Source organism: Ursus americanus, chromosome 1 (assembly GCF_024610735.1).
Source record: "Ursus americanus isolate L20-20 chromosome 1, mUrsAme1.1.p, whole genome shotgun sequence".
Classification (NCBI taxonomy): domain Eukaryota; kingdom Metazoa; phylum Chordata; class Mammalia; order Carnivora; family Ursidae; genus Ursus; species Ursus americanus.
The window spans coordinates 54964496-54989182 of record NC_142127.1 but is presented as its reverse complement, the minus strand read 5'-3'; the positions used below and the strand labels follow the sequence as shown (position 1 = coordinate 54989182).

Below are 24687 nucleotides of genomic sequence, written 5' to 3'. Positions count from 1 at the left end.
TAACAATAATGGAAATAAATTGACCACTTGGTAAGAGCAGTAATGGGACCAGGAAAGGTTCATGGATTGAAAAAAATAAGGGAACCAAAGATGAGTGACTAGCTCAGCTTTGCCAAAGGCAAAACATGTTAAGTCATGTCTGCCCGACTTTGATGGGCTAGATATCCTCTGTCTTAACTCTAGAATTTTCTCATCCTGAAGTTCTGATCTGAAATCTTCAATTATACAAACAAACATGGGTGCCTGGGTGGCTTAGTCGGTTAAGCATCTGCATTCAGCTCGTTCTTGATCCCAGGATCCTGGGGATGAGCCACACATCTGACTCCCTGCTCAGCGGGGAGTCTGCTTCTCCCTCAGTGCCTCCTCCCATTCATGCTCTGTCTCTCTCTCAAATAAGTAAACAAAATCTTTAAAAAATTGTACAAACGAAAAAACCTTAGTAGAAAGGAAGCACTGATGATTCTATTACAGAGGTCAACCACTTTCTCAACATATTTCTATAAATTACTTAGGCAACTACTCCAGAATTGTTTTATATTAAAAGGTTTGTAATAAAATCTTCCAAAAATGCATCTTAAAGTGAACTAAATTTGACATTAAAATGGCACAAGAAAAGACTTCTGTCAGTAAAATTTCATCCTTACATTTTATAAGCCTTAAAGTTGTCAGTTGCTACCATAATTTATTTTTTGAGTAACACACAGGCAAAGAACTCGTATCAACTGGACTAGCCAAACCAGAGAAAAATTAATAGCAATAGTTAACATTTATTGAGTATATGTACTAGGCACTGTGCTAATATGTAGTTATCTCATTTAATCCTCACAAAGTTCTGTGAGATAGATGCTATTACTTTCCACATTTTACATATGAAGAAGCTGGACTTTGAGAGGGTTAGTAACTTGCCGAAGTTTACACAGCTAGTAAGTGGCAGAGCCAGGATGCAAATCCACATTGTCTGACTTTGTCTACACTTTTACTACTATGGGACATATTAGGGATTATACACATGTTCTGATCACATATTCAAGATTGTACCAGTACTGTCCATGAAAGAAGAAGGCTCCTTGACAGAATATGAAATTCAAAACCAAAGAAGCTGTGTTAGCAATTCACACCCACTGACATCAGATGATGTTGATTATTTACATGTAGTGATCCCAGCAATTGCATCATGTTTGTAGAGTGTGGGTCAAGATGTCTCAGGAAACTTAACTGCATGCAGTGTAACCCCTTAATGCCTGTGCAGGCAAAATAATAATACTAGTAATAGCTAACATTTATAAGAAGCTTAGTGTGTGCCAGGCATTGTCTTAAGCACTTTACATATATTAACTCATTTATTACACACAACAGTTTTATAAAGTAGGTCAATTATCAATCCATTGTACATTGTACAGTTGAAGAAACTGAGGTACAGAAAGATTAAGTAACTTCCCCAAGATTATACAGCTAATAGGTCGGAGAGCCAGGGTTTGAGCCCAGATTATTTGGAAACACAATTTGTATTCTTAAGCACACTACATGTTGCCTCTGTTGTGCTGTATAAATAATGAGTAATGAGCTATTCAGCAGCATCTTTTCACAATGCCCTTTACTGACGTTGTGAGACAACTTTGACATGGACTACACAGTTGATATTTCTGGAAGCTGAGTTGTGAGCATGCAACATGGATAGTTCCTTTAAAAAGAAAAACCTTTCATTTTTCATCACAACTGGTCAGTACCAAAACCTGTTAAGAAAATCGGTTTGCATCATTGGGAATTAACTAGAGGATATTGTCAACAAATTTCCCACACAATTTTAGAGGTATTAATAATCTGCAAGGTAGAGACAGAGTTGTTCTTTGCAGATCTTATAATTGTGTATATCTGTTTTAAAGTAAGATATGTACATGTCTCTGAGAAATGACCTGGAGCTCTGGAGTATATAAGCAAGCAAATTATCCTAGAATAAATTGTACATTTCTCTTTACTGTGAAACTTTTTGAAAGCTATAGGTGAATTGTAAGTAGGGCATGGATGTTATAGCCACGACAGTGATTTATTGGTCCAACAGCTCTTTGCTGTTTGGCTAGAGGGGAAGTCCTTTGGGGGCATTTGTTGCTTTAGTCATGGATTGGTTTGATTGCTGGGGACAGACACCCACTAAAGCAATCAAATATAATAAGTGGAGTGAGGGATAACATCCCTGAAATAACATCTAGGTAAATCTCCCAGAACACAAGACAGAAAGTTAAGCAAGCCTTGTGGGGACAGGATTTGGCAAATGGAGAGTTCCTAATGCTTCTAGTCTGAATCCTGTTCTGTATTCTGAATGTGGTGCCATATTTGTGTAGCATTTTATGATTATACAATGCTTTAGTCTGTACTATTTCAGTTCATTCTCACTTCTGTGAAAGGTAGGAATCATTATTCCCATTTAGAAGGTGAAGAAGTTGAGGCTTAGAGAAGTTAAATGGCCCAGAATTTTGGAGCTAAATAGTAGCAGAGCTGGGATAAGGAAGTCAGGACTTTTGGCATCACATTCAGCATTATTTGCATTTCCCAAAACTTCCTTTATGACCATGATCATGACAGGTTTAACTCAAGGGAATATATTGGGAAATCATATATTATACTTACATATCAACTTTCAGCTTTTGGAAAACAAAGTAAAATCAGGATTCTACCTTCACTTTCTTGGGTCATTTCATCATTTCTATGAAATGGGCTGCACCTGGGAAAAGATCTTTACAATTCACAATGTGCCTACTCTTCATGAAGCATGAGCTTAAGCTTTTGGAAAGTATACTTGATTTCTTCTGTGCTTTCCTTCTGCAGAAGTCAACCTTTGCTAATATATTTAATCACAAACTGGGAAAAGAGGGACCACTCTGTAGAATTTGGCGAATAATAAGAATGGCAGTGTTGACTTATGACTCTTTCTGGTACATTAAGTTGAACATAAACTACCGTTTCTTACAACTGACAGATCTCTTTCTGGTTGTGAAGCTGCATTTCACAGCAACATGTGCAGTGGCCCTGAGCACAAACAGCTAACTGTTGAAAGTAGCATAGTATGATGAAAAGAGCCCAAGCTTTAGACCCAGGCAACTCCGAGTCGGCACTCCAGCTCAGTTATTGATAAATTGCTCCCATTAGGTAAATATACTTACCTTCTTTTAGCCTCAGGTTCCTCATGTGCATAACGAAGCCAGTAATACTCACTTGGCATGGCTGTTGTGAATATCATATGTATGTCAAACACCTGGCACGGATACCATGGCCCTTGGTAAAAGAGAGCCATCATTTTTATTATCTGAAAAGTCAGTTTCACAATTACATCAATTCCTTTATAATTTAAACAGATCACAAACCTCATTTAGTATCTCTTTTAAGGGCTAACTTACACATGCAATCCTGGAGTAATTGGTGTACATTGTCTACTTGACACTTGTCTACTGGCTTAGAAGACCAAGATTGAAAGTCAAAGTCACAGACTCTCTGTTGCTGCAAAGCCAGATTGTGTAGCTGCTCTCTCTTCAAGGCGAGTTTTAATGTCAGTAGACTCCTGACCTGTCTTTATATGCATACACACACACACACACACACACACACATATCCATCCACACGTCCATCCATCCACCCATCCATGCATACATACATACATACATATACTTAGCACTGCAGGGTTTGACTGATATCTTGAATTTAGTATGAAAGGAGGGCTCAGTGGGGAATTTCCTGAGGAATTCATGCTATTTATAAGGCATCAGTGTGAATCATTTGCCCATGACAGATACTGTCTGTGAGGAAAATAGCATTGGTTCTCATCAAAAAGCCATTTCTTAAATTCCACTTCACAAATGTGTACCGAATGCCTAATATCAGCCAGGTATGATTGTACTGGTATAAGGCTGCATTGCATGAACCACAACCAGAAATGGTCTTCATGACAATATTGGTTAGAATCTATGTTTAAAGGCTTATAATTCATCTTTATCCTATAAAAGGAAAGGAAAAAAAACCCAGAAAATCTTCCCCTTCAGCATCATGAATGTGTTCCCCATCACCCACACCCAAGAAGGCCAGTATCCCCTCATATTAGGAAATTGTTTCAGGCCTCGCTTCCCACCAAACGCTCTGAACTTCTCAGTCTTTTTCTTTGGAATAGTATACCTTGATTGTTTCTCTCTTGCTTGCTCCTCTGATTGACTTTTTTTTTTCTTATTGATTTTTTTTACATGCTCTTCTCTGTTTTCTGATTTGGCCTTCTTTTCAAACACTACGTATGTTTGCCATCGTCTCCCACCTTTGACCTCACGAATAGCACATCCTTACATGTAGCCAAGGCATCCGATGTACTGCACACTGATCCAGATCCAGTGTCCTGAGCCTTCAGTTGCCTGTTAGAGGAGGCAGGAATAGAGTTTAGGCTTCCCGTCATGACCTATCAAAAGTACTTACTTTTCCTTGGAAATTTATTAAGAAACTTGACCAAGATGTATTGATTTTTGCAGGACCACAGGAGAGTATTTTACTTGTGGTAATTCCTTCTTGTGATGACTTTAAGGAGATTGTTTTATCTCAGATCACTGCTGCAGCAAGTACACCTCTAAATCAGTTATTTGCAAAAATATGGATTATCAGGATTATTTCTCATCTGTTTTTATCTTAGTTGAGTTTAAAGAATTTGTGGCTAGGAAATTTACAAGCTACCATGATCCTATTTCATGGAAGAGGCCAGTCTGAAAAGATGGTGTCAGATGTTAAGGATGCCCTGTGGTGAATGGTCCGAGATGACAGGTCAAGGAGATTAGGCAAGTTTTTGTTGCTCTGCATGTCACTCTATGTCTCATAATTGGAATCAATCCTGATTAATTACTAAGGGCCTTAAAAACTCCATCGAGATCAAATTTAGAAGCACAAGGTGACTATGAACTCTGGGAAACAAACTGAGGGCTTCAGAGGAGAGGGGGGTGGGGGATCGGGATAGGCCAGTGATGGGTATTAAGGAGGGCACGTATTGCATGGTGCACTGGGTGTTATACGCAAGTAATGAATCATGGAACTTTACATAAAAAACTAGAGATGTACTGTATGGTGACTAACATAATATAATAAAAAATTATCATATATAAAAAAAAAGCACAAGGACAGGAAAAATTTTTATTCCAACCGGAAGTCTTTATTAGTCTTTGTGGATCTGGACCAAAGTTGGTTCAAATTATTATAATTAAGATTCAGACGACATGGTACATGAAATTCGAGTACGCATGTTGTGTGGATTTGAAAAATCAAGCAGTCCTGTGTGAATACTCAGGCTGAGTCACTTATTGCCCAGGGGCTCAGGTGAATTGCTTAACTGCTCATCACTTTCATTTTCATAATGTAAAACACCTACTGTGCAATTCCCAAGGTGTTCTTCCTAGTTGATAAGAGCAGAGCGATTAGAGGCATTGGAGGCTTCTGTCATTGGTGTTTTGGATATATTTCTCTAGTACCCTGAACCACAAAATAGAGGAAGCCTAAATCCTTTGTTAGCCCCTGCTGTCAAAACTGAGTTGTAATTAAGCCAACAAGGTACATCTTCAGTAATGAAAAGTGGGATTAAAAGGGTACCTCATTCCTGGTTAAAAATACATCAGTCAAAGGGGAGACGGGTGTTGTGTCTGCTTGGAACCTCTGCGGTTCAGTGTTGGTGAATTTTTCGATTTTCTCTCTCTTGTTGCCTGCTACAGTGATGTAGTACGAGGTTGATACAAAGCACTTTTGTAGCAAGAAGCCATGTTTTGATTACAGCCCTCTTTCCCCTGTTGTTTTTTAAAAACTTCTATGTGACATAATAATAGTTTTAGAGATTTCATGGCAGAATATCTTATGTACTTTCAGGATCTTAAAAATCAATTTTACCATTCTGAATATTACTTAACAAAAATCACATACTGAGGTCCATTTTAGATCAAATGGAAGGCATATAATATAAAGCTGATTACCTACACTTTAATATCTACGAATATTCACATTAGTTTATTAATTTTGATTAGCCACCTACCCTTTAAAATTGTAGATATAGTGAAAGTTTGTTAGATGTTTTATAATATAAAATATATAAGATATAAAACTCGTATGGATTTTATTAATTATATGTATCTTTAGAATTATTTCATAGACACTATGTGGTATGTGAAGTCAGCTGAGCTGTATAATATCCCTTTTCTTATTTTCATGTAAGAAATGACCCCATTTCCTAATTGTTCCCTTTGCTCACACAAGACTGCATGCTCATCACTTAGACCCCTACAGAAACAGGGAAAAGAAATAGTAATATTTCTACAGTTTCTTTAAAAATTTTTTGTGAAGAAAGGAAAAACTGCTTTTTTAAAAATAGGGATAAAGATGCTTTTTTAAATTTTGTGGTTTTTTTTAAATTTTTTATTATGTTATATTAGTCACCATACAGTACATCCTTAGTTTTTATCTAGTGTTCCATGATTCATTGTTTGCATATAACACCCAGTGCTCCATGTAATATGTGCCCTCCTTAATAACCATCACCGTACTTTTTAAAATTTTATTTATTTATTTATTTTTTAAGTAATGTCTACACCCAATATGGGGCTTGAACTCATGACCCTGAGATCAGGAGTCAGATACTCTGCTGACTGAGCCAGCCAGGCAACCCCAGGAAAAACTTCTTTTTTTTTTTTTTATAATGATTTTTTATTATATTATTTTAGTCACCATAGAGTACATCCCCGGTTTTCGATGTAAGGCTTGATGATTCATTAGTTGTGTATAACACCCAGTGCACCATGCAATATGTGCCCTCCTTACTACCCATCACTGGCCTATCCCATTCCCCCACCCCCCTCCCCTCTGTAGCCCTCAGTTTGTTTCTCATAGTCCATAGTCTCTCATGTTTCATTCCCCCTTCTGATTACCCCCCCCTTTCTTTATCCCTTTATTCCCCTACTGATCATTCTAGTTCTTATGTCCAGGAAAAACTTCTTAATGTGGGTAAGTTATTTTTGTCATCATCTAAAGTTTCTAGCAGGTAATAAATATGGATCTTATGACAAACTTATGCTCAAGGGAGTCCTTTAATTCACAGACAGTTCAGCTAAATATACCGTACCATTTAAGGGGATAATGCTTGAAATATTATCTTTTCTTACAGAAAGGATATGGGGAAGGTGTCAAACTGGACGGATAGCACTTCAGAAGGGGAATTAAGTGCTTTGATACCCTGACAGTGACATCTGTCATACATATTATGGAAAAATGGGAGAACTATTGCCATGTGGACTTAAAGTAAATACTGGGTTCTGCCACTTTCGAAAAAAATTATTTTTGCATGTGAAAATAATTCACTGTAGCTTTTATCCAGTTAGAGGTTATTTGGAGAAATGATATAGTTATTTAAAAAATATGTCTGACTGCTCATTATTATCAATCTATATTTGTTGATTAGATTCTTAACTTAAAATTACATGTCAGCAGCATCAAGGTCATAAAAGTTATGTGGTCAAAACACCATGGAAAGGACTGTGGGGAAGGAAGTTAATCCTATTTAGTCGATTATCTCTAATACATGGTAATGTCAACACACAGTGCAAGAGTGAGAAAAGTGAACAAACAGCAGTGTGTATGTGTAGTTCTCTGAATAAACATTCAGTTTTAGTACCAGTAATCCCATGGAGTAAAGTTTTAATTTAGTGGTTTAGCCACAATGTTCCCATTAACGTAGTGAGAACTGGGTTGTTAACTGCTCATGTATGTTGCCAAAGCATACACCCCTTAGAACTCTGCAAATTAAAGTAACAGAATGTGTGCTGAACATATTGGCAACGGCAAGAGCTTTGGCCCTTCAGTTTTCATTGTATTGTCCATTGCCTTTTTTTGAAACTGTGAAATGTATCATATAAACCAAGGGGGAAAGGAAAATATGTATGTCCAGCATAAAGAATAATTATAAACTGGACATTCTTCTATTTCCACCAGGTCAAAACAGAAAACATAGCCATTAGCACTGAAGTCTTCTGCTGTCCCTTCACAATTATATTGTCCTACTTCCTGAACCTCACCCCTCTTATTGCTATCCTGAGTATTGTGCAATTATTCCCTTGCTTTTTTGTTTGTTTTCATGGCATGGCTTTGCCACCTATCTATATTTACCTATTCAACACGCAATTTTGTTTTATCTGCTTTTGAACTTTGTATAAAAGGAATCAGTCTATGTATATTCTTCTGTTTCTTGCTTTTTTTACCCAACATTATGTTTTCAAGACTAATTCATGTTGAAATGCATAGTAATAATATCCAGTGCTATATAATATCCCTTTGAATAAATATACCACATGAACCCATTCTACCATTGATAGACTTCTGAGTTACTTCTAGGTTGTTGTTTTTCCTGCTATAAACATTTGTATGAGTCTCCTAGTTTACTTGTGTGATATGCTGAATAATGGTTTCCCAGAGATATCCACATCCTAGTCCTCAGAACCTGTGACTATGTGACAAGAGGGATTGTCAAGAATTACAGACCGATATCCCTGATGAATATGGACGCCAAAATTCTCAACAAGATCCTAGCTAATAGGATCCAACAGTACATTAAAAGGATTATCCATCATGACCAAGTGGGAATCATCCCTGGGATGCAAGGGTGGTTCAACATTCGCAAATCTATCAGTGTGAGAGATTATATCAACAAGAAAAAAGTCAAGAACCATTTGATCCTCTCAATAGATGGCAGAAAAAGCATTTGACAAAATACAGCATCCTTTCCTGATTAAAACACTTCAGAGTGTAGGGATAGAGGGTACCTTCCTCAATCTCATAAAAACCATCTATGAAAAGCCTACAGCAAATATCATTCTCAATGGGGAAAAGCTGGAAGCCTTTCCCTTAAGATCAGGAACACGACAAGGATGCCCACTCTCGCCATTATTATTCAACATAGTACTAGAAGTCCTTGCAACAGCAATCAGACAACAAAAAGGGATAAAAGGTATCCAAATCGGCAAAGAAGAAGTCAAACTGTTTCTCTTCGCAGATGACGTGATACTCTATATGGAAACCCAAAAGAATCCACCCTGAAACTACTAGAAGTTATAGAGCAATTCAGTAATGTGGCGGGATACAAAATCAATGCTCAGAAGTCAGTTGCATTTCTATACACGAACAATGAGACTGAAGAAAGAGAAATTAGGGAATCCATTCCACTTACAATAGCACCAATAATCATACGTTATCTCAGAATTAACTTAACCAGAAACGTAAAGGATCTATATTCTAGAAACTATAAATAACTCTTGAAAGACATTGAAGAAGACACAAAAAGATGGAAAAATATTCCATGCTCATGGATCGGAAGAATTAACAGTTAAAATGCCCATGCTACCCAGAGCAATCTACACTTTCAATGCTATCCCGATCAAAATACCAATGACATTTTTCAGAGAACTGGAACAAACAGCCCTTAAATTTGTGTGGAACCAGAAAAGGCCCCGAATCGCCAAGGAATTGTTGAAAAGGAAAAACAAAGCTGGGGGCATAACATTGCTGGATTTCGAGCTGTACTACAAAGCTGTGATCACAAAGACAGCATGGTACTGGCACAAAAACAGACACATAGACCAATGGAACAGAATAGAGAACCCAGAAATGGACCCTCGGTTCTTTGGGCAACTAATCTTTGATAAAGCAGGAAAAAACATCCAGTGGAAAAAAAGACAGTCTCATCAATAAATGGTGCTGGGAAAATTGGACAGCTACATGCAAAAGAATGAAATTTGACCACTCTCTCACACCATACACAAAGATAAACTCCAAATGGATGAAAGACCTCGATGTGAGACAGGAATCCATCAAAATCCTAGAGGAGAACATAGGCAGCAACCTCTTTGACATCGGCCACAGCAACTTTTTTCATGACACATCTCCAAAGGCAAGAGAAACAAAAGAAAAAATGAACTTGTGGGACTGCATCAAGATAAAAAGCTTCTGCACAGCAAAGGAAACAGTCAAAAAAACTAAGAGGCAGCCCACAGAATGGGAGAAGATTTTGCAAATGACACTACAGATAAAAGACTGTATCCAAGATCTACAAAGAACTTCTCAAACTCAATACACGTGAAACAAATAAAGAAATCATAAAATGGGCAGAAGATATGAACAGACACTTTTCCAGTGAAGACATACCAATGGCTAACAGACACATGAAAAAATGTTCAAAATCATTAGCCATCAGGGAAATTCAAATCCAAACACTGAGATACCACCTTACGCCAGTTAGAATGGCAAAAATTGACAAGGCAAGAAACAACAATTGTTGGAGAGGATATGGAGAAAGGGGATCCCTCCTACATTGTTGGTGGGAAGGCAAGTTGGTACAGCCACTTTGGAAAGCAGTGTGGAGGTCCCTTAAAAAGTGAAAAATTGAGCTACCCTATGATCTAGCAATTGCACTACTGGGTATTTACCCCAAAGATACAGATGTAGTAAAGAGAAGGGCCATACACACCCCAATGTTCATAGCAGCACTGTTCACAATAGCTAAATCATGGAAGGAGCCGAGATGCCCTTCAACAGATGACTGGATTAAGAAGATGTGTTCCGTATATACAATGGAATATTACTCAGCCATCAGAAAGAACGAGTTCTCAACATTTGCTGCAACATGGACGGCACTGGAGGAGATAATGCTAAGTGAAATAAGTCAAGCAGAGAAAGACAATTATCATATGGTTTCACTCATTTATGGAACATAAGAAGTAGGAAGATCGGTAGGAGAAGAAAAGGAAGAATGAAGGGGGGGGTAAACAGAAGGGGGAATGAACCACGAAAGACTGTAGACTCTGAGAAACAAACTGAGGGCTTCAGAGGGGAGGGGGTGGGGAATGGGAGAGGCTGGTGATGGGTAGTAAGGAAGGCACGTATTACATGGTGCACTGGGTGTTATATGCAAGTAATGAATCTGGAACTTAAAAAAAAAAAGATGTGATTAACCTAAGTATCTTAATATGAGGAGATTATTCTGGATTTTCTGGGTGGACCCAGTGCACAGTCATAAGGGAAGGAGGGGGGTCAGAGTTAGAGAAAGATTAGAAGGTGCTTTGTTGCTTGGAAGTGCATTTGAAGATGGAGAATTAGGCCATGGACCAAGGAATGCAGACAGCCTACAAAAGCTAGAAAACTCAAGGAAATGAATTCTCCCCTAGAGCTTCCAGAAGGAACGTAGCCCCGCTGACCTTGAATTTAGGACTTCTGACCTCCTGAACTGTAAGAGAATAAATCTGTGTTGTTTTAAGCCACTGAATTTGTGGCAATTTTTTACAGTAGCAATAGGAAACTAATATATTCGTGTGAGAGTTTCTTTGGAGTATATATGTACAAGTATAATTGCTGGGTCATAGTTAATGCACCTGTCAAATTTACTATTAATGACAAACTCTTTTCACAAGTAGGATCACACCAGTTACACTTCCTCTAGCAATGTGTTTGATTTCTGTTGCTCCACATTCTTGTTAACACTTGATATTGTTAGACTTCTTCATTTTTGCCAATCTGGTGTGTTGAAAGTTGTATCTCATTGTGGTTTTAATTTGTATTTTCCTGGTCATTAAAGAGGTTCTCATCCTCCTCCCCCCACTCTCTCTCTCTCTCTCTCTCTTTTTTTTTAGGAGATGGCGATACCATCAGCATAATTGACCCAAATTATAAAAACAGCAACACTTAACATCATGCACATTATTTGACTATTTCATGCAACTTCTTTTCAAAATTATATAAACTTTCCCAGTATAAAAAGTCTCCTGAGAAAGTGCTTGATAATATTAAACTTCAAAATCAACTTTAGAAAAGCAGGGAGTTATTTTCTAATTTTGGCTTTAATTTTTTTTGTTTTGTTTTGTTTTTAACCTGTTAAAAAAATATGGTGGGAAGTGTGTTGGAAGAGGTAAAGAAAAAGGAGTTTCCAGCTGATGGATTCAACATATTTGAAGATGTGAAAGTAGCATAAAGGAAAAACTTCGAGAGCAAGAATATATTATAAATAGCTGTCTTTCAGCAAGTTTTCGTGTCATCACTTCTATGAGAGAGAGGTGTTCCTGAAAGATATGTGTTTATAGAATCTGTAGAATAATGTTGGCTATCTTGAATGAGTACTAAATTGTACAAAAATGATATTGAAAGAACCTAGATACTTTCCTAAAAGTCCCCCATTCCATCATTTAGATACCCAGTTGTCTGAATATATTCAACATTAGCTCCCCCATCTGCCACTCTTGTCTATTTGGGAGTTGCCCCAAAGCATTAAGTTGCTATTGTCTTTCAGTGGATTGAAATATTCTGGTTTTGTTAAGTAAGTGCATTAATTCCCCTTTTTATCCTTTGAAAGCCCTATTTTCATCAAAATCCGTGAAGTTCGACACTTCTTTGATATTTGGATACCTTGATAGATAACCTCTTGTAGTACATCACCTATTTCATGCAAAAATACGAACACAGGGATATTGTGTTGCTGGAGCTTATCAAAAAAATTCTCATTTCCTTCCTTACACATGACATCAGATTCTTCCATAATTTCTTTAAGTTTAGCTTTTGATAAAGCTTGTTCAACTGGCAGATCATGTGACTTAGTATACTATTCTGCTGTATAAGACTACTTCTAGTCTCTGGTAAGAATAAGATCAACTTTAATAGCGTAATATTTTTCTTTTAGTTGAATATCTTTTTTTGACTTTTATCTGTAAGCAGTTTACAGTTGTCGATGATATTATAACATGTTGGGCAACTTTTCCCTTATATTTACTTAGTTTTACTTATTTGACAAGACCATGGTCACAGATAATTTTTTCTACCCTTGCAGTGTTCTTGATGGGAACTGAATGTTTTTGGAGTTTTGGAATCATTTTCACAAAAACAGCAGACTCTTAATTAGTCATTTCTTAGCTATCCAATATTCATCTCAATGATCTTGATCTTCTGTATCCTCCTCTTCAAGGTGAATATGTATTGGGCCAATACCACCACTGCCACCAGCGCACAAACTCCGGCACTGCCGACTGAGCCCACTGTCCCCATAGCCAGCCATGGCCCTCATTTACCTCCTAGCCAGGAAAAGAAGAGGCCAATTACAGTGGGCAGCAGGGCACACATACGCTTCACAGTGAACCCTCTGAATACCAACCTCCTTAATGGTTACATGTATTGTAAAAATCTTTCCCTTCTCTACTGCTTGCTTTTCATTCTTTTTTTTTTTTTTAAGATTTTATTTATTTATTTTGTTTTAGAGAGAGAGAGCATGAGCGAGGGGAGGGGCAAAGGGAGGGGAGAGGGAAAGAATCTCAAGCAGACTCCATGCTGAGCTTGGAGCCCTGATGCAGGGTTCCATCTCGTGACCCTGAGATCATGACCTCAGCCAAAACCAAGAGTCTAACACTTAACCGACTGAGCCACCCAGGTGCCCCACTTGATTTTCATTCTCAGTGGTGAGTTCAAATTCTGAATTTTACTGTAATTTATCAATCTTCTCATTTAATTTTGCATTATTTGCTTCTTATTTAAGAAACAAGGTTATAGAGAAAAATATTTGATATAGTCTTTGGCAAATTTTATAACTTGGTATTTTATATCAAGTATTTAATTTCAATTCATTTTAGCGTTAGACTGTAGGATAGGGATACAACTTCATTTTTTTTTTCTGTTTGGATAAACAATTGACTTTGTGTCATTTATTGATTAGATCACCTTTTGTCATGATCCATAATGTCTGCTTTGTCATAAATTCATTCTCCATATAGGCATGGATTTATTACTAGGCCCTCTATTCTTCCTTTGGTCTATTAGTTAGTGCCTGCACCAGTATCACAGCCTTGATTTCCATAGGTTATAGTAAGTCTGGATATCTGGTAAGGAGAACCTCCCAGCCCCACCCCACACCTTGTTCTTCAGAAGTATCTTGGCTTTTGTTGGCCCTCCTTTCTTTCTTGTAAATTCTGTAATCAGCTTGTTGAGTTTCTGTTAGAACTGTGCTGAAGTTAAAGATCAATTTGGAGAGAATTATGATATACTTTCTGATATTTAGTCTTCCCACCTGAATATGTTAGATATTCCTATTGACTATTCTTTAATGTCTTTCAATGAAGTTTTTTTAGCTCTCTCTATAGAAGGCTTAAGATTCTTTATCATAGATATTTAAAAATGTTTATTGCTATTTTAAATTGTATGTTTTAAAAATTTACTTTTTAGCTAATTGTTGTGGGAATCTAGAAATGTAATTTTACTTTTGTGTATTGATTTTGAATCCAACATCTCTCATATTAATTTAAATTTTTACTTAAAAATTTTGTTTGCCCACATGACATAAATAACTAAAATGTAAACTTTAAGGGGAAAAAATTGGTATTTATTAAGTTTCTACTGTGTGCCAAATAGTTGACACAGATTATTTCACTTAATCTGTAGAACTATTTTATTGCGTATTTCCTCAGCAGACATTTATTAAGTAATCCCTCTGTGTTAAGCTTTTTATTTTCCTTTGAGATTTTCTGTGTAAGCAATCGTATCATATACAAATAATGAAGGTTTTTGTTTTTTTCAATCCTTTACCTTTTATTTCTTTTTCTTGCTTTACTGTGCAAGGACCTCCAGTACAATGTAGAATAGGGTTGAAGAAAATAGGCATCCTTATCTTGAAACTGAGATTCTAGAAGATGCTTTCAAAGTCTCATTGTTAGGTATCAAGTTTCTCTGGGTCTTTTGAAATGACCTTTATTGGATTAGGAAAATGACTTCCATTACCAGTGTGTTAAGGAGGTTGTTTCTCTTCTTTTAAATCACAAATGGATATAGAAGGTTATCCAATTTTTTTGGCTTCTATTAAGATATGATTTTTTTACCTTAAATTGTTAATGTGCTGAATTACTTTAATTGATCTTCTCATGATAAACTAGTAAACACCAACTTGGTCTTAATAAGTTATCCTATTTATACATTGTCTGATTTGTTTTGTAAAAATGTTTATTTTCAGAGTTTTTGCATTTATATTCACTCATAAGTGAGATTGGCCTATATTTTTCTTATAACATCCCTGTCTGGTTTTGAAAGCTGTTATATTACAAAGGACTCTTTTCCATTGTATGGAATAGTTTGTGTAAGATTAGAATTTCCTAATGCTTGAATGGTAGAATTTCCTAGAAATCCATCTGGATCGTGTGTGTGTGTGTGTGTGTGTGTGTGTGTGTGTGTGTCTGTGCGCGCACACGCGCGCGCATGCATGCCCGCGCTTAATGTGACTATTTTAAACTACTGATTCAATTTCTTAAAATTGACACTTTACATTCTCTCTTTTTTTAAAGATTGGGTTGTTAACCTGTATGTATCTGTTTATTTCATCTCAGTTTTCAAATTTATAGGCACAGAGTTGTTCGAAAGATTTTATCTGCTTAATCTCTGTAGCAACTATAGCTTTACCCCCTTTTTATTTAAAATTTTTAATGCCTTTCTCTTTTGTTTTCTCTATATTTGTATATTTTATTACTTTTTGGACCTTTATTGACCCTCTTCATTATATGCTTATTTTCTTTTTCATTAACTTCTGCTCTTATTTTTATTATTTTCTCTCATCTTCTTGAGTTTTGTTTGCTGTCCTTTTTTTCTAATTCCTTGTGGTTGGATATTCACTTCATTAAGTTGAACTTTTCTTTCTTTTCTAATGTAAGTGTTTAAGACTAAAACTTTAAGAATTTTTATAACTCTGTGTCCTACAATTTTGGTACATAATACTTGTAACATCACCCTGGTATTTTTCTAAATATTTTCTAAAACGTTTATAATTCCATTTTTGTTTTTCTGATTGATAAGTTGTTCAGCAATGTGTGTTAAATTTTCCAATATTTTATTTCTCTATTTTATTTTTTCTAACTAAAGTGCATTGTGGTTAAATGATATGTTCTGTGTTATATCAGTTGTTTGAAACAATGATTTCAAATTGTCTATTTTGATGATCTAGCTTGTAGTCAGTTTTCCTAAATGTTTGATGTCTGCGTGACCAGTATTATGAAGTGGTTGGGTGTAGTGTAGAGCCAGATGTATCAGATGTTCTTGTATATGAGCACGTGAGTGGGTGGGTTATGGTGCGGGAAACATGCTCATAAGATGTTCTTTCTTTTTAAGTAAACAGAGGGACTTGGACACTATGAAGTTTTAAAGTTGAACTTTCCTTTAATATTCGAGATCTATTATTGCTTTATCCACAGGAGCGTGTGGGAGTCTTGTAGATTTGGGCAGCCCAGGGTTTTTGTGGTTTTTGCTTCTGTTGTTCCATCCTATGCGTATCCTAATCCAGGAAGAACCGTAGGTGGTTAAACTGATTGCTCATTTTATCAATGTGAACTGAGATTTATAGAATGGTTCCTAACCCTGTTGCTTCTGTGAGAGTGAGTGCTAGCTGATATGTCTAATCTTTCTAACCCAGCCGAACCCAGAGCTGAAAAATGTGATGAATGGTATAAATGGTTTGTTCTGCCAAGGACTTGATCTAGTTTGTAAAAAGGCTGTTACAGTGTTCTGCCGGCTGGTCAAGGAACTATCTGGAACAATGCATCAGGCAGGAGACCAGTTTCAGGAGGGGCTAACTAAACCTATTGAAGGTGGGATAATTTAGACAAACCTGCCAAAAATCAGTCTGCCTGAGTACTCCAGTGTATCTATCTAGAAGACTCCTGCTTATAAGCATTTCTTAGAAAGCATCTTGGTGCTTTATCCAGGAAAATATACCCTGGGTGCTGAGTCCACACTTGTGTCTATCCAGATTATTTATGAATGATTTGTGCTGATGGAAACAAACCTCTGAGAGACCTAACCACATATCAACACCTTTGATACGTGGTTCTTTGTCTCATATTGGAGGGCTGGAGATTCATGCCCCACTGTTTTGTGGCGCATATGGCCATATAACTTCTGGAGAGTGTCCAAGTACTCTCAGCACGGCTATTTACTTGCAGCCAAGCTAGAATGAGCACTAGGGAAATGGAGAGCCTGGTCTAGGACAGGAAAAAAGGATTTCAGGGGCACAGTGGTTTACAGAGGGTATGGAATGTATATGGAACTAATTAGCTCTAGGCATCCACCTGGAAGGTTGGCGGGAAGTAGTGACACACAGCTTCCAAGTCTTCTTCCCAACGGATGATGCCCGATCTTTTCTAACCTGGACTTTCAGTGGTTGGAAGATTTGTTCTTAATCATTTTCTTTTTAACTTAACATCTACTGGTTTAATAGTTTGTTGAGAATTTTGTGAACAAATATAAGGCTGCTAATTTTTGGTTTCTAGTATTTATCCTTTTGGAAAATCAGGATGTTTTCCAGTATTATATATACAGTGCCATATAATATGCTGCGATGTTTAGCAATTAAATGTGGAGAGGGTCAGATTCTAAAAGAGTTGAAATATCCATCTATATCAGGACATTGCTCAACTATAGTATCTTGGCCATCCTTTTGTTCTTTGTTCTCTGTGATTTTCAGAAAATATCAAATTCCTTTGACATTCTGTGTAGAAATTCAACTGGACTGAATTTTTATGGTAAAGAATTTCATAGCCAGGACAATAATGGCTTAAAAAAATAACACGGCTAGTTAGACTGGTGCTATATCCTGCTTAAAGTGTAGAGTGCTGGGGCTCCTGGGTGGCTCAGTCAATTAAGCCTCCAACTCTTGATTTCAGTTCAGGTCATGATCTCAGGGTTTTGAGATTGAGGCCACTTAAGATTCTTCTCTCCCTCTCCCTCTGGCCTTCCCCCCTCCCTCTCTAAAAAGAAAAAAAGTGTAGAGTGCTATACTGTCTATTTTTCACATATTTATATTATTTATGAGACTCAACCCCCCTCCATCTTGATAGCTGTCATTTGGTATATCTTGCCTATCAATCAGGTAGTATAATGACTTCTATCTTTTTGGAAGGCTCTTTTGACGTTATAGTGCTGTCCCTGACGGTAATTCCAACACCCTGAGGTAACTATGCTAATTAGTACTGCTTTTATAAACTTCTTTTCGTTATGTCATTTTTCCATGTTGTAATAAAAGCACTCAAATGTGTATGATAACAACCTATAATTTTTTTTTAGTAGTAGTGTGGATATACCTTAATATAATCAATTTCTATTCTCAACTTGTCCTTGTCATAAATTCCTAGAAGTGATATTACTGTATTGAAAAGTATAAAAATCTCAGGGTGCCTGGGTGGCTCAGTCGTTAAGCGTCTGCCTTTGGCTCAGGGCATGATCCCAGCGTCCTGGGATGGAGCCCCGCATCAGGCTCCTCTGCTGGAAGCCTGCTTCTTCCTCTCCCACTCCCCCTGCTTGTGTTCCCTCTCTCGCTGGCTGTCTCTCTCTCTCTGTCAAATAAATAAATAAAATCTTTAAAAAAAAAGAAAAGTATAAAAACCTTAAAGGTTTTTGTTAATTTATTACCAAATTGTCCTCCATATATATTTCACTATTTTGTATTCTCACCAGCAGTGATAGATAAAAGTAGACTTTTCAGGGGCGCCTGGGTGGCTCAGTCAGTTAAGCGTCTGCCTTCAGCTCAGGTCATGATTTCAGGGTCCTGGGATGGAGCCCTGTGTGGGGTTCCCCACTCAGCATAGAGTCTGCTTGTTTCTTTCCCTCAACCCCTCCCCCTGCTTGTGCTTTCTCTCTCTTTCAAATAAATAAATAAAAATCTTTAAAACAATAGAAATAGACTTTTCATAAAAACTCTCAATAGAGTATCTTGTATTTTGACATCTTAGATTTTTAATCTTTGCCAATTTTATAGAAAAAACTGTAACTATTGTTGTAATTTGACAGTTTCACATACTTATAGCCCATCGAGAATTTTTCTTTTGTTAATTCCTTATTCCTATCTGTTACTCTTTTTTTCTCATTGATTTGTCAGAAATCTGTATGTGAAGGATTCAACACCTTGTCAGCCATCTACTTTTAAAAATATTTTTCCAATTTTATTTTACTTTTAATTCTGTTTGTATTATTTTTCAGGTACTAAAATTTAAAATTTTTATTAGTCAAATCTATTAGTCTTTTGTGCTTCCTTCTTTTGGATTTATAGGTTAAAAGACATTCTCCTCTTGAGTTCAGACAAATGTTCAGTTACATTTCTTCTATTCTTTTATTATTTTATCTTTAAATTTTTAAATTTTTAAATAACATAAATGTTTTAATATAATTTTCAAGTAAAGTAAATGATGATTTAGTTTGTTGTTTATCATGTCATTATTCATTCTTCTACTGAAAACTTTTGACCATTTGTACTTCTGATAAGAATTATCACTAAAATAGAATATATGAAAGCAATGGAATTATACTTACTTTTATTGCCTGCTTTGGTTAATGGTTTGGTGGAAAAGAAGGCCAACACCTGATCATAAATCCATTGACTTTTCTGAGTGCAGATTTAGGATTCACTTGATAATATGTGGTATATATGCATTCTCATAAGATTGGTTATTATATTTAATATTCAAACTTTTTTTCCCTCCTAGTATGTAACATTAAAATAAGAAGTGTATCTTGGCAGGGTTTGAGTAAATCTGTCCTATGTTTGCAGTTCATCAGATGACTTTATTTAATTTCTTATGCAGGTAGAATTCATTTTGATGTATGATGTGAGATAAGAATCTTATTTATTTTTTCCAAATATATAACTAATTGAATAATCTATACTTTTCTAATTGATTTTAAATACTACTCTTATGATTAACTAAATACATTTATTCACACACACATATACACATATGCACATATATGCGGCTTTCTATTCTCTTTCCTCAACTTTTCTGTTTTTAGAACAGTATCTTCCTGTTTTAATAATTATTGTAGCTTTGAGGTATATTTTAATATCAGGTAGTCTCTGTATTTTTATCATCATGCTCTCATGAGAAAGAATGATTTAAATATTTTAGGGGCGCCTGGGTGGCACAGCGGTTAAGCGTCTGCCTTCAGCTCAGGGCGTGATGCCGGCGTTATGGGATCGAGCCCCACATCAGGCTCCTCTGCTATGAGCCTGCTTCTTCCTCTCCCACTCCCCCTGCTTGTGTTCCGTCTCTCGCTGGCTGTCTCTCTGTCACATAAATAAATAAAATCTTTAAAAAAATAAAATAAAAAAAAATAAAATAAATATTTTAAAAAAACACATTTCATTTTAAAATGTGTTTAAGAATGAAAACTTCAGGACTTTTTAAAGTGAACTTTAAAATTACTTTTTAACATTAAACTTTTATCAACAGAAACAGTAATTTCCACATATTAACAATAAAATCTAAATAAAATATGTAATGAAAAAATATATACTATGACACTAGAAATTACAGTATTTGCTATAAACGTGGGAAAGGTCAGGACCTGACTGATATAGTTGCTAATGAATTAGTTACATTTTGGGGCCACTTTTTGGGTTGTCTCAATGGGCCATAGTTAGAAGAGTACAAGGGGGTTGTTGGAGGTGGTCTTTGTTAGGTTTTTTTTTTTAAGGATTTTATTTATTTATTTGACAGAGAGAGAGAGAGCAAGGGAGCACAAGCAGGGGGAGAGGCAGAGGGAGAGGGAGAAGCAGGCTTCCCGCTGAGCATGGAGCCCAACATGGGGCTGTATTCTAGTACCCCAAGATCATGACCTGGACCAAAGACAGTTGCTTAATCGACTGAGCCACCCAGGCACCCCCTTTGTTAGGTTTAAAACAAGTGATGAGACCAAGTCTCTAGTGTATCATTGTTACATTCATACTCCCAACCCAGACCTGGCTTTTCATGCATCACGGTCTTGTCCTTGACTTTCCCTGTATTCCTGGTTCCTGACTATTTGGTGCCTTATCCACAACTCCATGCTGACCATCCCTTCTTCATATTTGCAGACTTCTTAAACTTCCTGGTTCTAACTTATAGCCTTGCCTCCCTGATTCACTGCAGTTCTTAGATGTCCACTCTGTGATAGGAAGGAAGGTGCCTCCGGCTAACTCTTTGCATAGCTCTCTTTTCATGTACTGGCCTTTTCTCAGACATTTTAATTACACACAGTAAAACTTACAGAGCATGGAGTTGTATTTTAATTCTACCTACAATATATCTGCACACTTACAGTATATTTCTAATAGGGATCTGTGCTATCTATTAAAGAAGTTTAAGAATTCTTTTCTTTTGTACCACCTCACCTGCAATTTTGGTTTCAACTGTGCTGTAGTTTTTCCATACTCTTGTGTCTTTTGCCTTGAGATATATTTGTATTTATCAATAAGAAAGATAAACAAAAATAGCCATGATGACTATAATAAGGGCCAAAGAAAAGTGCTAACTAAGAAGGGAAGAACAAAGAAATAACTCCAGCAAACCAAGTTGACTTTAGCAACATAACTAAAATGGGTAACCTTCCAAGCAACTTGGTAATGACAATGACACTGAATAACAGTAGTTCAAATGACAGTAACAGTGGTTTTGAAACCTCATATTAAATTCTTCTATGGCATGTGTTAACTACTAATTCAGCTTGGAAGATTTAAATGTAAGTATGCCTATTAAACATTTACCAAGGAGAGCTGACGTGTGTGTATTTACAAACTGCTCCACTGCCCACTTAAGGTCCATAAAAAAATGAAGCCTCAAAAACATACATATTTTTTGGTAATATTTTGTACTATTCAAATCTCCAAAGGATTTTTGTGAAAGAATTCAGAAGGACAAGATTTTTGCTTATTGGTGGGCAATGACATTCTGCGAATACATATTAAGAACAACAATAAAAATTTTGCACTTTTTCTCAGCAAGTATTGAATTAGGAGGCCCAAAGAATTAGCTATCTAGTTACTATGTCTTTGTTTTTATGCAATATAATCTCAAGCTTTGCATCAATTCAGAACAATTAGTTATCTTTCTCGGTATGGAGAAAAGCAGGATAGTACATTTGAAATCTTTAAAGACAAATCAAAATTTTCAAGAGCTTAGCCTTTCAAGCATTTTCTGGAAAATAAGTGATGTTTATGATAAGTCACAAATGTAAAGGAGATGCTTTTATTAATGGGAATTAAATGAGTGTTACTAATGATGTACCAATAAAAGCAATTTTTTTTAAAGCCTCAGACAGTTTGGCAACCTATCAGTTAGAATTTCAATGGCTTATTCCTTTTATAGTTTGTATTTCCATTAGCTTCTCTACATTGCAACTCTATAAGGCATTTTAAAAAGATGTGGATGAAAAGCGGAACTGAACTTGGTCTCCAAACCTTTCTTTGCAGGGGTGAGATAGTAGGGTGCTGGAGAAGGTGTGCAGGCCTGGTATGTTAAGCCTTCGGGGAAAATAGATGGAAAAAATAACAAAACAAAACAAAGCTAACAAATACACTTGTCCTGAAAGCTCTAAAGCAGTGATTTACAATGTATTCCCCTCAGACCCCTGGGGGCCTTGGGTTTATTAAGGGACCTCTAATTCAGTGGTTCTTAACCCTGACTTTGGCTGTAGGAGCGCCAAAAGTCAGATCTCCTGTCCAGCTCCTCCGCCCACCCATAAGATTTAATTGGTCAGGGTGGAGCTAGGACAGCAGTAGTTACCTAAAGTTCCCCAAGTGATACTAATGTTAGCAAGGGTTGGTGACCGCTGTTCTATTCCTATGAATGTATAAGAGTCTGAAGAAGGAAAAAATACCATATATACACATATATCTTGTATCACCTTTTCTCTATTTATGGACACAATGACTCAGATACAAATTCATTAAACATTTCATGGAATTAATAGGGACTTTTTGCATTTACATGTGTCTTCATATGTATCTTCTAAAAAGATTACCATCATGTGGACATTCTCAGACTTGAAGAGTTTGATCATTTTGACTATGAAGAACCAAGATAGGGTTGAAATTGTGGTTAAAACAATCACCCTTATAGGTTAAACGGTGGTCAAGACTAGTTCTTGGCTTAATCATGAGCACTGGAAAAATTTTACTATAAAGTTTTGGGGAGAGAAGCCTTAAATACAGAGAGGATGAACGATATCTTATGTGACCCATCCTTTTCATGAGTCTAAGACCCGGATAAGATTCTTAGCTCTGGCTCTTGCCTTGGGGAGCCTTGAGTGGCTTCTCAGAGAAAATGAAAAGGGATGGACTCCCTTTTGCTTTGATGCTCCTTATGTGCCTCTAAATTGTGTCTCTTTGGGGCTGGCTGGGATTCTTGAGTGCAGTGAACATAGCTCTTTTCTAAAGGACCTGAAAACTCAGACTGCAGAAGTTCATTCTTTCTGCAGCCTCAGTGGATCTTGTAGGTAAGACTTATTTTCTGGGTGTGCTTTGTGGCATCACATTCAACTGAGGAACTTGCAGAATAGGCTGCAAGTGCTAAGATCCTGAGTCAGAAATGTACCAAATTACTGTTCTCTATTTAGCAGGCACAGTTCAGTTCCATTACTAAAAAGTAAAAATTGCCTTTGGCCTTATGACTTTGTCTTTTTAAATCTTAAAAATCATAGCTGAGTGTCACATGCAAAAAATAGGCCTGCACAAAAGGCACTGAGAAGATCCCTGCACTTCTTTTTATAAGAGCACTTATACTTAAAATATTTGCGATAGGAAAAATATTATGACATAAAAATACTTGAAGCAAGAAGAGTCTACCACAATCATAAGAAACTCATTTCAGATTTTAACAACCTTATTAAAGAAGCCCTTACTTTAATTTATTAGAAATCTCACCTGTTGTAGATCATTTCTTGTTCTTTTGTCCTAAGGGAGATGAGTAAAAATTGGACACCATTCTCTATGTGATATTTCATTATAGACCTAGAGGCATTTGTTACTTTCCTATTCAAGTTGCTATTTTCAGCAATAAATAGGCCCAATGTTGCCACCTTATTGGTCCTGTTTCCTCCTTACTTGGCCTTCTTTGAAGTTTTGCTATTGAGTGGGGAGAGCTTCTGCAGACCTCAGGTTAAAAGTTATTGATCGGAGTTTCTCATTCTTACCTAAACTGTCTCTACTTTCCATTCTAAGTATTTTTTCTGAAATTAAAAAAAAAAAATATATATATATATATTTAATTTATCTCTCAAACTACTTTGGGGGCAATACCACCATGTGGATGACCTATAGTCAACTAAACCTCAAAATGTATACAGGGGAACTCATATTCCCACCTCTGAATCTGGGTGTCTCACTCAGTGAATCGCTCTGCCACTCACCCAGGTACCTGTACCCGATATATGGAGTCATTTTTTACTCTTTTACAACCTTTCATCAAATTAATCAACAAGTCCTATTGATTCTACCTCTTAAATATCTTTGAACTCAGTCCATTCCTATCACCCCTGCTGTCATTAACCACCATCGCAGTCCAGAGATGGTTTGCCTCTCACCTAGATCTCTTGCTTCCAATCCATTCTTTACACATAAGCCCGAGTGGTATTTCTGAAATGAAGAATCAGTTATATTACTCCCACTCACCTTCTTAAAACCCTCTAGTGCCCTCCCCTTCCTGTGATAAATTTATAATTCTAAACCTGGTCATTAGGCACCCCTTCATTAGTCTCCAGCTGATCTTTCCTGTCCCATCTCGGATTCCTCCATTGAGAGCTATATTCAACTTCTTTCAATTCCTCAAATTTACCCATTTTCTATTGTTTTTGCATTTTGGGTACTATTTTTCTCTTCCTGAGACA

General features: G+C 36.5%; 1 protein-coding gene and 1 pseudogene across 1 annotated transcript in view; one reads left to right on the top strand and one right to left on the bottom strand.

Moving 5' to 3' along the window:
- The window catches only part of PDE11A (phosphodiesterase 11A), a 361649-nt gene that overhangs the window by 21175 nt on the left and 315787 nt on the right, over positions 1-24687 (top strand). The gene's annotated exons all lie outside the window — the stretch shown is intronic.
- LOC123798083 (cytosolic 5'-nucleotidase 3A-like) lies at positions 12114-13074 on the bottom strand (annotated as a pseudogene).